This window comes from Pseudorca crassidens, chromosome 3 (assembly GCF_039906515.1).
Source record: "Pseudorca crassidens isolate mPseCra1 chromosome 3, mPseCra1.hap1, whole genome shotgun sequence".
NCBI lineage: Eukaryota > Metazoa > Chordata > Mammalia > Artiodactyla > Delphinidae > Pseudorca > Pseudorca crassidens.
This window is the reverse complement of record NC_090298.1, coordinates 115,911,733-115,924,814: the sequence shown is the minus strand read 5'-3', so window position 1 is coordinate 115,924,814 and position 13,082 is coordinate 115,911,733. Positions and strand designations below refer to the sequence as shown.

Here is a 13,082-nt window from a genome sequence, read left to right as displayed (position 1 = left end):
TAGTATCTATACGTTATACGTTATATAACGTTATACGTTATCTATACTAAGATTGACAATTAGTGAGAGCTTTTAATAAGCCAATAGCCTGGATACACTTTTTGTATCTAATATTGATATAGAACTGACCATATCATCTCATAGTCAAGTAATCTGCTTTAAATAAATGTACTATTATATTAGTCATGACATTACTTTAGTTTGGCTTCATGAATCAAGGCTAAATTTCATAAGATTTAGAATCCATATTTCCAAAATTCCTTCTGGGTAAGAAAGTCACTTAAAAATCAAGTAATGTTGGGCTTCCCTGGTGGCGCAGTGATTGAGAGTCCGCCTGCCGATGCAGGGGACACGGGTTCGTGCCCCGGTCCAGGAGGATCCCACATGCCGCGGAACGGCTGGGCCCATGAGCCATGGCCACTGAGCCTGCGCGTCCGGAGCCTGTGCTCCGCAACGGGAGAGGCCACCACAGAGAGAGGCCTACATACCGCAAAATAAAATAAAATAAAATAAAATAAAAAAATCAAGTAATGTCTTTCCTTGTTCAGTAAAATTATATAGGACAGCACATACCATCCATTATCACAAACAGATTCTGTTTTTCAAAATAAATATAAAATAATCTCATTGATATCTCGGCCTCTGACAATTTTATTTTAGTACAAAATACATAACTGAGAATTAAGGATCACTATTACGTTCGGGTTTCTTTGCTTAGGAAAAAATGTACTTCAAGCCTACCACATCTAATTTAGGAAGCAGCCCATCCAATTGTGGCAGATTTAGTTCCTAGGCAGATTTGTCAGAATTATTGAGGGGTCTGAGCAAGGGAAGTATGAGAATTTTAAAAGACAAAGATAACCCGTCAATCCAGGAGGATATGTTTCATGACTGTTGTACAGTGATCCTCCATATTACCAAAATCTCTATTAAATATAAAGCTTGTGCAGAATTAACCTGTCTGAATGAAGACACACATCTGGTCATATCAGAACCTACAGATCTTATGGCCCAGATTTTTCAACTCAAGAACTTTTTCTTGACATTGTCTTCCCCAAGATCATGATCCAGTTTATCCAAGAAGGCAAATTACTTTATCTGCTCCTTCATCTGCAACTTTTCTGCACTTTCCCCATCTCTTGACCCTAGGCTTGTTCTCCTTCCTCTTTTACCACCACATAAACAAGCTTTTCACATTTCTCCTTCTCTTCATGGTTTCCAAAACTCCAAGGATAAACAACCTTATTGGGGGGAAACTGTTCAGTTGTAGTATATCCAGTGCTAAGCAGCCCCTTTTTAAGAAATAGCCATAATTTCAAAAATACTCCTCAACTCCACAAAACCAAGTGTCTGTCAGCTTCAAACTAATCCATACAACTTGGAAAATACTGTTAGAAACACAATTACGCATCTGAGTTGTCTTCTCAGTATACCCTTCCCTTTGCATAGATTCAAGTAACAAATAATGTTTATTCACTTTGCTGTTACTTTCAAAAGACAAATACCAGTCATTTAAGGATAGTGCCCTTTTTGCTCTTAATAATTAGCACTCACTCCAGCTCTCTGACTAAATAAAATCCCTAACACTCTTCACATCTTTAATATTAATAGCTATTTTGCTGGTTTTATGTGGGGGTGGGGAACATGCCTTGGGGCATAAAGGACACAGGTACACGGGCCATGGTTGTAAAAGTTTCAGAAATATAGAATTCTCAAGATAATAGGTAGTAATCCTTACCTCCCTCATCTGTGCTCTAAAATTTCATACCAGTTTTGTCAGGATCCCAATGAACTGGCCACAAAAACACTGGCCTTTCACTCGAAAGTACGTTCTGCCATAGTTTTTGCTCCAAACAGAGAAAAAGACAAGAGCATCAGGCACCCCATGCTACGACTGTCGCCCATGGCACACACTAAGAACTGGGTTCAGAAGTGACCCTGACAATGCTACCTTCTCTCTGATCAATCTCCCTAACTCTCCCTTGAAATTCACAAGGGAAAATAATGGCAGTGAGAAAGAAGAGAAAAGAATCTACTACCCTCAGCACACTCCTGTAGGCATCTTGGGACAGTGTCAGGTCACCACATCTCCCTCATCTCCTGACAATCCCTTGAGGCCAGTGGGTGCAAAACTGCTCTCTGACACTTGCCATCAACTTCCAACAACTAGAGCCCATTTTATGATTGTGGTAAAACTGCCAGGCTAAGATTTATCTACTACTCTACATGAAAGCAGGTGGTCAAGAATTTTCTTCTTTTTGATGCAGCATTCCTAAAGTGTCAAAAGACATTATAGTGCATAAGCGATATCATCATTGAGACACCCAATTTGTGCTCTCTTAGAATTACACGTGAGATGAATTACAGATAGAATGTGAAGAAACAAACTGTAAAAGGGTTTATCTAAAGTCTGCTTGACCTTCCCACAAGATACATTACCATAAATTATTACAAAAATTATTAAACAAATACAATTCTGTTAAAAACACAAATCTTCTGGCTCTCCAAAATAATAATCAGTATTTTGAAGATCGTGCCTTCTAAATATTTTACATCAATTTTCAAACACACACACACACAGTCCTCAGTTTAAACTGAAGAGGGGACAGGATGGGACGGGAGGTGGGGCATCTGGGGATTAGATAAAACCTATGAAAGGCTATATTCTTTATTCTGATTTATTAATTAGCATTTAAACTAAACATTTAAACCAAGACCTAATATCAACTGGGATTCAGAACACTATGGATGGCATAGATTGGGAAGGGGAGGAGTAAGAAAGATTAAGATTCAGCTTTTCACATGTTAAAGCTGAAATTTAAGTAGAGATGACAAATCCAGGGTAAAGATCTAGGCTGGAAATATAAATTTTGAAGTCATCATCAGTGAATAGAGGTATTGAAAGTCATAAAACTGAATGATTTCACCAAGAGACTGAGAGATGAAGAAGAGAATCATAAAACCACACTTTTCTCCTACACCAACCTGAGGAATCTTTAAACAATATCTATCAAATGGCAGTCAACCAAAAAAGGATGGGTACCCAGCAATCCCACTACTGGGCACATACCCTGAGAAAACCATAATTCAAAAAGAGTCATGTACCACAATGTTCACTGCAGCTCTATTTACAATAGCCAGGACATGGAAGCAACCTAAGTGTCCATTGACAGATGAATGGATAAAGAAGATGTGGCACATATATACAATGGAATATTACTAGCCATAGAAAGAAACGAAATTGAGTTATTTGTAGTGAGGTGGATGGACATAGAGTCTGTCATACAGAGTGAAGTAAGTCAGAAAGAGAAAAACAAATACTGTATGCTAACACATGTATATGGAATCTAAGAGAAAAAAAAAAGGTCATGAAGAACCTAAGGGTAAGACGGGAATAAAGACACAGACCTACTAGAGAATGGACTTGAGGATATGGGGAGGGGGAAGGGTAAGCTGGGACAAAGTGAGACAGTGGCATGGACATATATACACTACCAAACGTAAAATAGATAGCTAGTGGGAAGCAGCCGCATGGCACAGGGAGATCAGCTCGGTGCTTTGTGACCACCTAGAGGGGTGGGATAGGGAGGGTGGGAGGGAGGGAGACGCAAGAGGGAAGAGATATGGGAACATATGTATATGTATAACTGATTCACTTTGTTATAAAGCGGAAACTAACATACCATTGTAAAGCAATTATATTCCAATAAAGATGTTAAAAAAATCAATACCATCTGTATACAATACCACAAAGGAAGTAAAATCTCATTATAAAAAGGTAAACTATTCAAAATAGCAACAAAACTTTAGTATTTAAGACTAATCTAAAAAGAAAGAAACAAGATGTTCTTAGAGATGATGGTAAAACCTGTTGAAAAAATAAAAGAACACCTGCATAAGTGAAATAGTAGGCAATGTGTATGAATAGGAAGGTTCAGTGTTGCAAAGATGTCAATTAATCTACAAATCCAGTGGCATTCCTAATAAAATCCTAATAGCACAGTGCAGTGAAAATGAGAAATGGACCTTTGTGTTCATATGAAAAATCAAAGGCTCAAGAATTGACAAGAAAGAAAGAGAACGTGCGGCAATCAAAAAAGCAGGTCTGTTGTGTTTTTTTTTTTGGCCACACCATGCAGCATGCAGGATCTTAGTTCCCTGACCAGGGATCAAACCCATGCCCCCTGCATTGGGAGCATGGAGTCTTAACCACTGGACTGCCAGGGGAGTCCCAGAAAAGCAGGTTTTAATGTGGGGGGAAATGTACGGCTCATGTACTTGAGCTACAAGGTAGCCAAATATTCAATAACATGATAACCATATAATGTTCTCTATCTTGATAAAGGACTGGGGTACAAAGTGTGTGCATTTATCAAAACCTATCACGTAATACACTTAAAATTTGTACATTTCACTATATAAAATTTACGATAATAAAACTGAACTCTAGTTAAATGACATGCATACTGCAATGTTTAGAGGTGAAATACCCAAGTACCTGCAACTGACTTTGAAATACATCAAAACAATAAAAAGATGGATACAGGAATGGATAAATATGTGACAAAGCAAATATATCAAAAAGTCAATCACAGAATCTAGGAAATAGGTGTGTGTATATATGGTGTTCACTGAACAGTCTTTCAGCTTCTGTGTATGTATGAAAATTTTCACAATAAAATGTTGGGAGGAAAGGAAAAAAATATAATTACAATTGTAATTTATGGTATTGGCAATCTAACATAGTATTCCTCTCAACTAGACCTACAGCACTGCATGGTGGTTAAGAGCTTGAACTCTGGAGCCAGGCTAGGTTCAAAGTGTAGTACCTCCACTTACTACTACCTGTGAGATCTTAAACAAGTCATTTAATCTCTATGTCTTAACAGTATCAAACTCGTGCTCTGAAGATTAAATGGGAATGTGTGTGAAGTACTTAGAACAATTCCTGGCACACAGCGCTAAAGTGTGACCTGTATTACTACTACTACTACTACTACTACTACTACTACTACTACTACTCCTTCTTCTTCACAATATTTTAAAATATATAATTCAACAAGTACTTCAATTTCCACTATACAAGGTGCTATGGTGATATAGGCCCTTGCCCTCAGGAGTTTATCAGAGTTAAGTCAGAGGTAAAACTTAAAATATTCAATAAATAACTAATAAAAGAAGATAAGCCCAAAAGAGGTGAACTGGATGGTACCACCAAATTGCTGATATTTAGAAAACAGGGAGGGCACTGAAGAATGCCGTGGAGAAAACAGCCTAAAGCTAGGTACAAAAGCACCATCAGGATTTCAATATGGCTGGGTACAGAGTGGCCAGAGCCACTAATCTGACAGATGATACCAGTAAGTGCAGCGAAGGTAGGGCCAAATGCCAAGGGGCCTCTGGGACCAGGAAAGGTGCTCAGATTTAACATGGTCAGCAAGAAGGGCCACTCCGGATTTGTGGAGATGGCTGGGATATGATGGTCAAAGTGGTGATTTAGAAAAATGTATTTTAGCAATTTTTATTTTGCTGAGAAACACAAAACCTATAACTTTAACTATCAGAAAAGGGCTGCTAAGGAAGATGGATAAAAGAAAGGTTTATTGAAGGACAGGCAAAGGGTAAGAACCAATGATCAGTTGAAAAAAAAACAAACGACTCTTTGTAAGAGCTTTGCTCAAGAGCAATGGGTAGCGTGAGGGGCAGAGATGTAAGAAATCATTCATTCACTAGGATGTACTAAACAGAGCCTCCAAGTTCTCATGTTAAATTTCAAGTTTTCACTATTAATCTCCAATCTGAAACTGTTTTCTGAGAAGATACATAGTTTCTCCATGCTTCTATATTTACAACTTTTTTTTATCAAGTATCAAAAAGGATACTTTTTGATACTTTTCCATGTCTCATGACTTAGACATGGAAAAGGCAGAACCAGTAAGTATGGGGCAAAGGTCTGGTTTGGGTCCCATTCACTCTAGTGAAATCTACCCTTTTTCCCCATCTTATTCATGTACTCTTAAATTTTCTAGAAACTAAACTTTCAAACTTTTAGAACAATAATTTTTGATTCCCTTATATGGTGCAAAATTAAACAGAAATGCAGGAGCACAGTGTAGTGACAACCTGCTAATTTAAGTCTCTCACATACTACAAAAGAATCTTATTACAAGGTTTAATGTGTTACTTTCATATATAAGAGGTTGACTAATGGCTTCACTGTTAGAAACCTCAGTGTAACTGCTGGTTTTGTTAAAAACTATGTGGCATGGCTGCCAATACAATTTTAATAAAAGCCCCAAACATTACCTAAGTCCTATCTTAATAACAGAAATTGAAGGTGAAAAACGACATCTTAAGGGTTACATTTCACAACAGCAACAAGTTTCAAAATTCAGAATCCTTTCATTCCCTACTTGAATTTAACACTATCATGTTTTTGGTTTCCTGTCTGTAATCAAATACTTCCTCTTTCTTGAGAAAGACTCAGAAACCATCTTACTTATAAGAGTTCCTCAGTGTGTCAAATAAGAAAAAACATTTCTTTTCTTTTTCAGATTTTCATTACAATCAAGACTAGCTGAAAAAAAAGAAAAGGGAAAATTTAAAACATATAGGGTAATTTGAGCAATCTTTTAAATACCTGTAGGAAAGAAATGGAAAACTGAGTAAGAAAGCTATGTATTTTTTTGGGTGCGTGGAAGAAAGTAGAAAAAAGGAGAAGTTAGGTTTTCCCTCCTTAAACAATTAACAATTATAAATATTTATGCACCCAACATAGGACCACCCCCGCTTATACCAATGGACAGATCATTCAAACAGAAAATAGATAAGGAAACACAAGCTTTAAATGACACAATAGACCAGATAGAATTAATTGATCTTTATAGGACATTCCACCTGAAACTGGCAGAATACACTTTCCTCTCAAGTGCACATGGAAAATTCTCCAGGACAGATCACACCTTGGATCACAAATCAAGCCTCAGAAAATTTAAGAAAATTGAAATCATATCAAGCATCTCTTCGGACCACAATGCTATGAGACTGGAAATCAATTACAGGAGAAAAACTGTAAAAAACACAAATACACGGAGGCTAAACAGTGCGCTACTAAATAACCAAGAGATCACTGAAGGAATCAAAGAAATAAAAAAATACTTAGAAACAAATGACAACAAAAACACGACGACCCAAAACCTATGGACGCAGCAAAACCAGTACTAAGAGGGAAGTTTATAGCAATTCGACCTCACCTCAAGAAAACAAGAAAAATCTCACATAAACAATCTAACCTTACACCTAAAGCAACTAGAGAAAGATGAACAAAGAAAACCCAAAGTCAGTAGAAGGAAAGAAATCATAAAGATCAGAGCAAAAATAAATGAAATAGAAATGAAGAAAACAATAGCAAAGATCAATAAAACTAAAAGTTGGTTATTTGAGAAGATAAACAAAATTGATAAACCCTTAGCCAGACTCATCAAGAAAAAAAGGGAGAGGATGCAAATCAATAAAATTAGAAAAGAAAAAGGAGAAATCACAACTAACACCACAGAAATACAAAGGATTATAAGAGATTACTACAAACAACTATATGCCAATAAAATGGACAACCATGAAGAAACAAATTCTTGGAAAGGTACAATTTTCCAAGACTGAGATAGGAAGAATTAGAAAATACAAACAGTCCTATCACAAGTAATGAAACTGAAACTGTAATTAAAAATCTTCCAACAGGGCTTCCCTGGTGGCGCAATGTTGAGAGTCCACCTGCCAATGCAGGGGACACGGGTTCGTGCCCCGGTCCGGGAGGATCCCACATGCCGCGGAGCGGCTGGGGCCGTGAGCCGTGGCCGCTGAGCCTGCGCATCCGAAGCCTGTGCTCTGTAACGGGAAAGGCCACAACAGTGAGAGGCCCGCGTACCACCAAAAAAAAAAAAAAAAAAAAAAATCTTCCAACAAACAAAAGTCCAGGACCAGATGGCTTCACAGGCGAATTCTATCAAACATTTAGAGAAGCGCTAACACTGATCCGTCTCAAACTCTTCCCAAAAATTGCAGAGAGAGGACTACTCCCAAATTCATTCTATGAAGCCACCATCACCCTGATACCAAAACTAGACAAAGATATCACACACACAAAAAAATTACAGACCAATATCACTGATGAACATAGAAGCAAAAATCCTGAACAAAATACTAGCAAACAGAGTCCAACAACACATTAAAAGGATCATATACTATGATCAAGTGGGATTTAGCCCAGGAATGCAAGGATTCTTCAATATATGCAAATCAATCAATGTGATACATCATATTAACAAACTGAAGAATAAAAACCATATGATCATCTCAACAGATGCAGAAACAGTTTTTGACAAAACAGAAATATAGGTCAATGGTACAGGATAGAAAGCCCGGAGATAAACCCACGCACATATGTCACCTAATTTATGACAAAGGAGGCAAGAACATACAATGGAGAAAAGACAGCCTCTTCAATAAGTTGTTCTGGGAAAACTGGACAGCTACATGCAAAAGAATGAAATTAGAATGCTACCTAACACCATACACAAAAATAAACTCCAAATAGATTAAAGACCTAAATGTAAGACTGGACACTATAAAACTCTTGGAGGAAAACATAGGAGAAACACTCTTTGACATAAACTACAGCAAGATCTTTTTTGACCCACCTCCTAGAGTAATGAAAATAAAAACAAAAATAAACAAATGGGACCTAATGAAACTTAAAAGCTTTTGCACAGCAAAGGAAACCATAAACAAGACGAAAAGACAACCCTCAGAATAGGAGAAAATATTTGCAAATGAAGCAACAGACAAAGGATTAATCTCAAAAATATACAAACAGCTCACGGAGCTCAATACCAAAAAAACCAAACAACGCAATTAAAAAACAGGCGGAAGTCCTAAATAGACATTTCACCAAAAAGAAGACATGCAGATGTCCAAGAGGCACATGAAAAGATGCTCAACATCACTAATTATTAGAGAAATGCAAATCAAAACTACAATGAGGTATCACCTCACACTGGTCAGAATGGCCATCATCAAAAAATCTACAAACAATAAATGCTGGAGAGGGTGTGGAGAAAAGGGAACCCTCTTGCACTGTTGGTGGGAATGTAAATTGATACAGCCACTATGGAGAACAGTATGGAGGGTCCTTAAAAACTAAAAATAGAACTACCATATGACCCAGCAATCCCACTACTGGGCATACCCTGAGAAAACCATAATTCAAAAAGAGTCATGTACCACAGTGTTCACTGCCACACTATTTACAATAGCCAGGACATGGAAGCAACCTAAATGTCCATCGACAGATGAATGGATAAATAAGATGCGGCACATATAGCCAATGGAATATTACTCAGCCATAAGAAGAAACGAAACTGAATTATTTGTAGTGAGGTGGATGGACCTGGAGTCTGTCATACTGAGTGAAGTAAATCAGAAAGAGAAAAACAGATACCGTATATTAACGCATGTATGTGGAATCTAGTAAAATGGTACAGATGAACCTATCTGTAGGGCAGGAATAGAGATGTACACGTAGAGGATGGACATGTGGACACTGGGGGTAAGGGGAGGGTGGAACGAATTGGGAGATTAGGCTTGACATAAATACACTACCATGTATAAAATAGATAGCTAGTGGGAACCTACTGTATAACACAGGGAGCTCAGCTCAGTGCTCTGTGATGACCTAGATGGGTGAGATGGGGGAGGTGGGAGGGAGGTCCAGGAGGGAGAGATATAGGTATAGATATAGTTGATTCACTTCATTGTACAGGAGAAACTAACACAACATTGTAAAGCAATTTTACTCCCCCACCCCCTGCCAAAAAAAAGACTAGCTGATAAATTTCTCTACTTAGGCAAACCATGAAAATGATCAGATATCCAGATTTTTCCACAGAGTTAAGAATTCTACATTAATTTTTGATTTAAGGGACTTCCCTGGCAATCCAGTGTTTAAGACTCCACACTCCCACTGCAGGGAACACGGGTTTGATCCCCAGTCGGGGAACTGAGATCCCACATGCCTCGCGGCCAAAAATATGTATATAAATAAAATCTTTTTTAATTTAACCAAAGTAGGGGAAAATTAAATGGCAAGACCCAACCAGATGTCAACTCTTGCTGCTTTTTGCAGCTCTTCTGACAAAAAAAAAAAAAAAAAAGGGACATGATTTCCCCTGTGCTAAGAGAGGGACAAAATGGAGACTCTGTCTCACCCACCAAACACTAGAAGCGCGGGCTCCCAGAACACCTCCAGGCAAGGGTCTGCAACTAGAACCACCGGTAAAATACAGTGTTCTAAGCTTTTAAAACGAATATTAAAATTCAACAAGGTGCACATTTTCAGGAGGCAGGTAGGGAAAAATGTACCCAGTATGTATTAGATTTTCTGTATTGATATTAAAGGGTTTCTAATGGTAAATCTACAATTTCCTGCATCCACAATAACATTGATATATAGAACTGGTTGGTCAGCTTGCTTGGTTAAAAGGCCAGTCATGGGTTTGGTCTCTTGAAGAGATCGGTTTTGCTCTTCACATTCTAAACTCCAATGATTTCGTCTGTGAAATTGAAAATATCTGTCAATGGTTACAACTGGTACTCAAAACTGTGAGGAGATTAGTGAAAATGCTTTGCCAGTGCTAGGGAGAAATCACTCAGAGTGTACGTCCCACAAAATAAGAAATACCTCTACATACAGGATGACATATTATATAAGCCATCATTGTCCCTTTTAATGAATAGTATCCACATAGGATAAGGAAGAATAAGATGATATCATAATAAATTAGTCCAAAAAAAAAAGGAACTGGGAAAAAGGTCTCCAGAAAGGCTTAGAGGGAATTCTTTTCTAATACAGTAAGTCCCCGACACATGAACCTTCAAGTTGCCGACTTTCAAAGATGCGAAAGTGCATTTGTATATCCAATCACGTAAGTTAGTTCATGTGTCTGGCGTACATTGCAACGTGCGTGCATCCTCTACAAGTGGTTGTGCTTTTGAGTTCTTTACTGTACAGTTCTGTTGCTGTGCAACACAAGGAGCTTACTAATGAAGACCTGATGGAATTGGAGGCCCAGGGAAAGGACAAAGAGAGACAAGAATAAGAAGTAACTGAAGAATCAAAGAAATTCATGATGCAGGAAATTGCAAGGGGATTTTCTTTATCTGAGGAGGCACTGTTAGTTTTTGAGGCACAGGACCCGAATGTAGAACGGCACACAAAGGTTGCAGCAGCCGTTCAGTATGCAATCCAGTGCTACCATGTCATCTATGACGAGAAAAAAGAGCTACTACCCAGATAACACTGGATCATTTTTTCAAGAGGGTAGATAGAATTGAATCCAGCAAAGAACCAGAACCTGTGCCATCAGCGTCAGGCATGAGTGAAACTGCAGCTTGCCCTCCGTCTCCTATTGCTGACGATTCTTCAGCTCTCCCACCTCCCACCTCCTCTCCCTCCATCAGTCAGTAACTCTTCTTGCCTGTTCACTCGATGCCAGCCCCTGTATGCCAGCTGTTGTACTGTACTACTGTACTTTTCAAGGTACTGTACTGTAAGATTTAAAATGTTTATTTTTTGTGTTTGTTTTTTACATATTATTTGTGTGAAAAGTATTATAAACTTATTACAGTACTGTACAGCCAATTGTGTTAGTTGCGTTCCTAGGCTAACTTTGTTGGACTTATGAATAAATTGGACTTACGAACGTGCTCTTAGAACAGAACTCGTTCGTATGTAGGAGACTTACTGTAGAGGGACATAGTAGGTCAAATGAATTCTGCCCTTAAAATCCCTTACTCTGTTTTCACTGTACCACAAAATGTCTATATTTTACACTACTGCAGGCAGAGAAGTTCGTCAAACTGTTCTTTCTTCGCCTCTTCTCTCACTTAAATTTCTCTCCAGTGATGCTTGGCAGCCTACTCATTCAGCCTTTCATTCTGTCTTTCCTTACTTGAGAGCTTTCAAGCATTTATACTTTTCACTTAAGTCTATGTAAGAGAATATTTCAATAGGCACAAGTACCTGTGTTCAGCTGAGGGAAAATGGAAGCAGAAAGACTTGAGATCAAGACAAAATAAAATAGCTTCTATTTGTCTCAATGAGAAAGCCATTATTTAGCTCATTTCCTGTCGAAGATTTTTTTTTTTTAAACTTTGGCACCTCCCTCTGATTTCAAGTCTTGTACCAGGCATTTTTACTTGATTACAGAACCCCTCACTTGAATATGTGTAGTTACATTAAATGCTTGCATCCAAGAACTTGTACATCCATAAATAAACTGCAGAAATCCACACAAATTCTGCAGACGTAGGTACAAATAAAAACAAATATTCTTAAAACTATTTATGAGTATAGAAATACTGCAGATGCAATGTCAATGAGAATTGTGAAAAGAAAGTTTACCATAGAAGGCTCTGAAAACTTCCACTAAACCAGATCTATGACTGGGCTACTTCCCCTATCCAGTAGGTCAAATGACTTCTGATCCTAAACAACTGAAACAGCCTGCGTGGAAAAAAACATTTATAAATTTATGAAACCTAAAATCTCAAAGTTAGGCAATTAATTACTACCTTGTATTCAACCATGAAATTTTTGCAAAGGAATTTGTAATTGGAATATGTCAATTTATATGATACTCCCATTTGAAAATTCTTTCCTAGAACCAGAGTTAAACAGTCTTTTCTCTTGTTTGGGTACTACTTCTGCATGTATTCCATGCACACTCACAGCCATAGCTTATTTAATGAATAGTATAAACGTAAGTCACTATCCAGCTAGAAGAAATATTAAGTTGGAGCACTTATTTCACACCAGGCAAATGAAAGATTGTGATGAATTTGTATTGTGTCGATTTAGCCAATCCAGAACTACACTTCCCAGAATTCTCTTCCCGGCACAGTTCCAGGTTAGCCTGGACCACAAGAGACATCCTGGCATGAGATCTGAAAGGTGGAAATGAAGCAGCACCACCTTTTTAAACTGGGAAGGTCAGTGCTGGTACAAGGTGCTACTGCAGGTCACACAC

The 13,082-nt window shown here is 38.0% G+C and overlaps 1 protein-coding gene across 1 annotated transcript in view; it reads right to left on the bottom strand.

Moving 5' to 3' along the window:
• The window catches only part of CTNNA1 (catenin alpha 1), a 178,948-nt gene that overhangs the window by 65,697 nt on the left and 100,169 nt on the right, over positions 1 to 13,082 (bottom strand). The gene's annotated exons all lie outside the window — the stretch shown is intronic.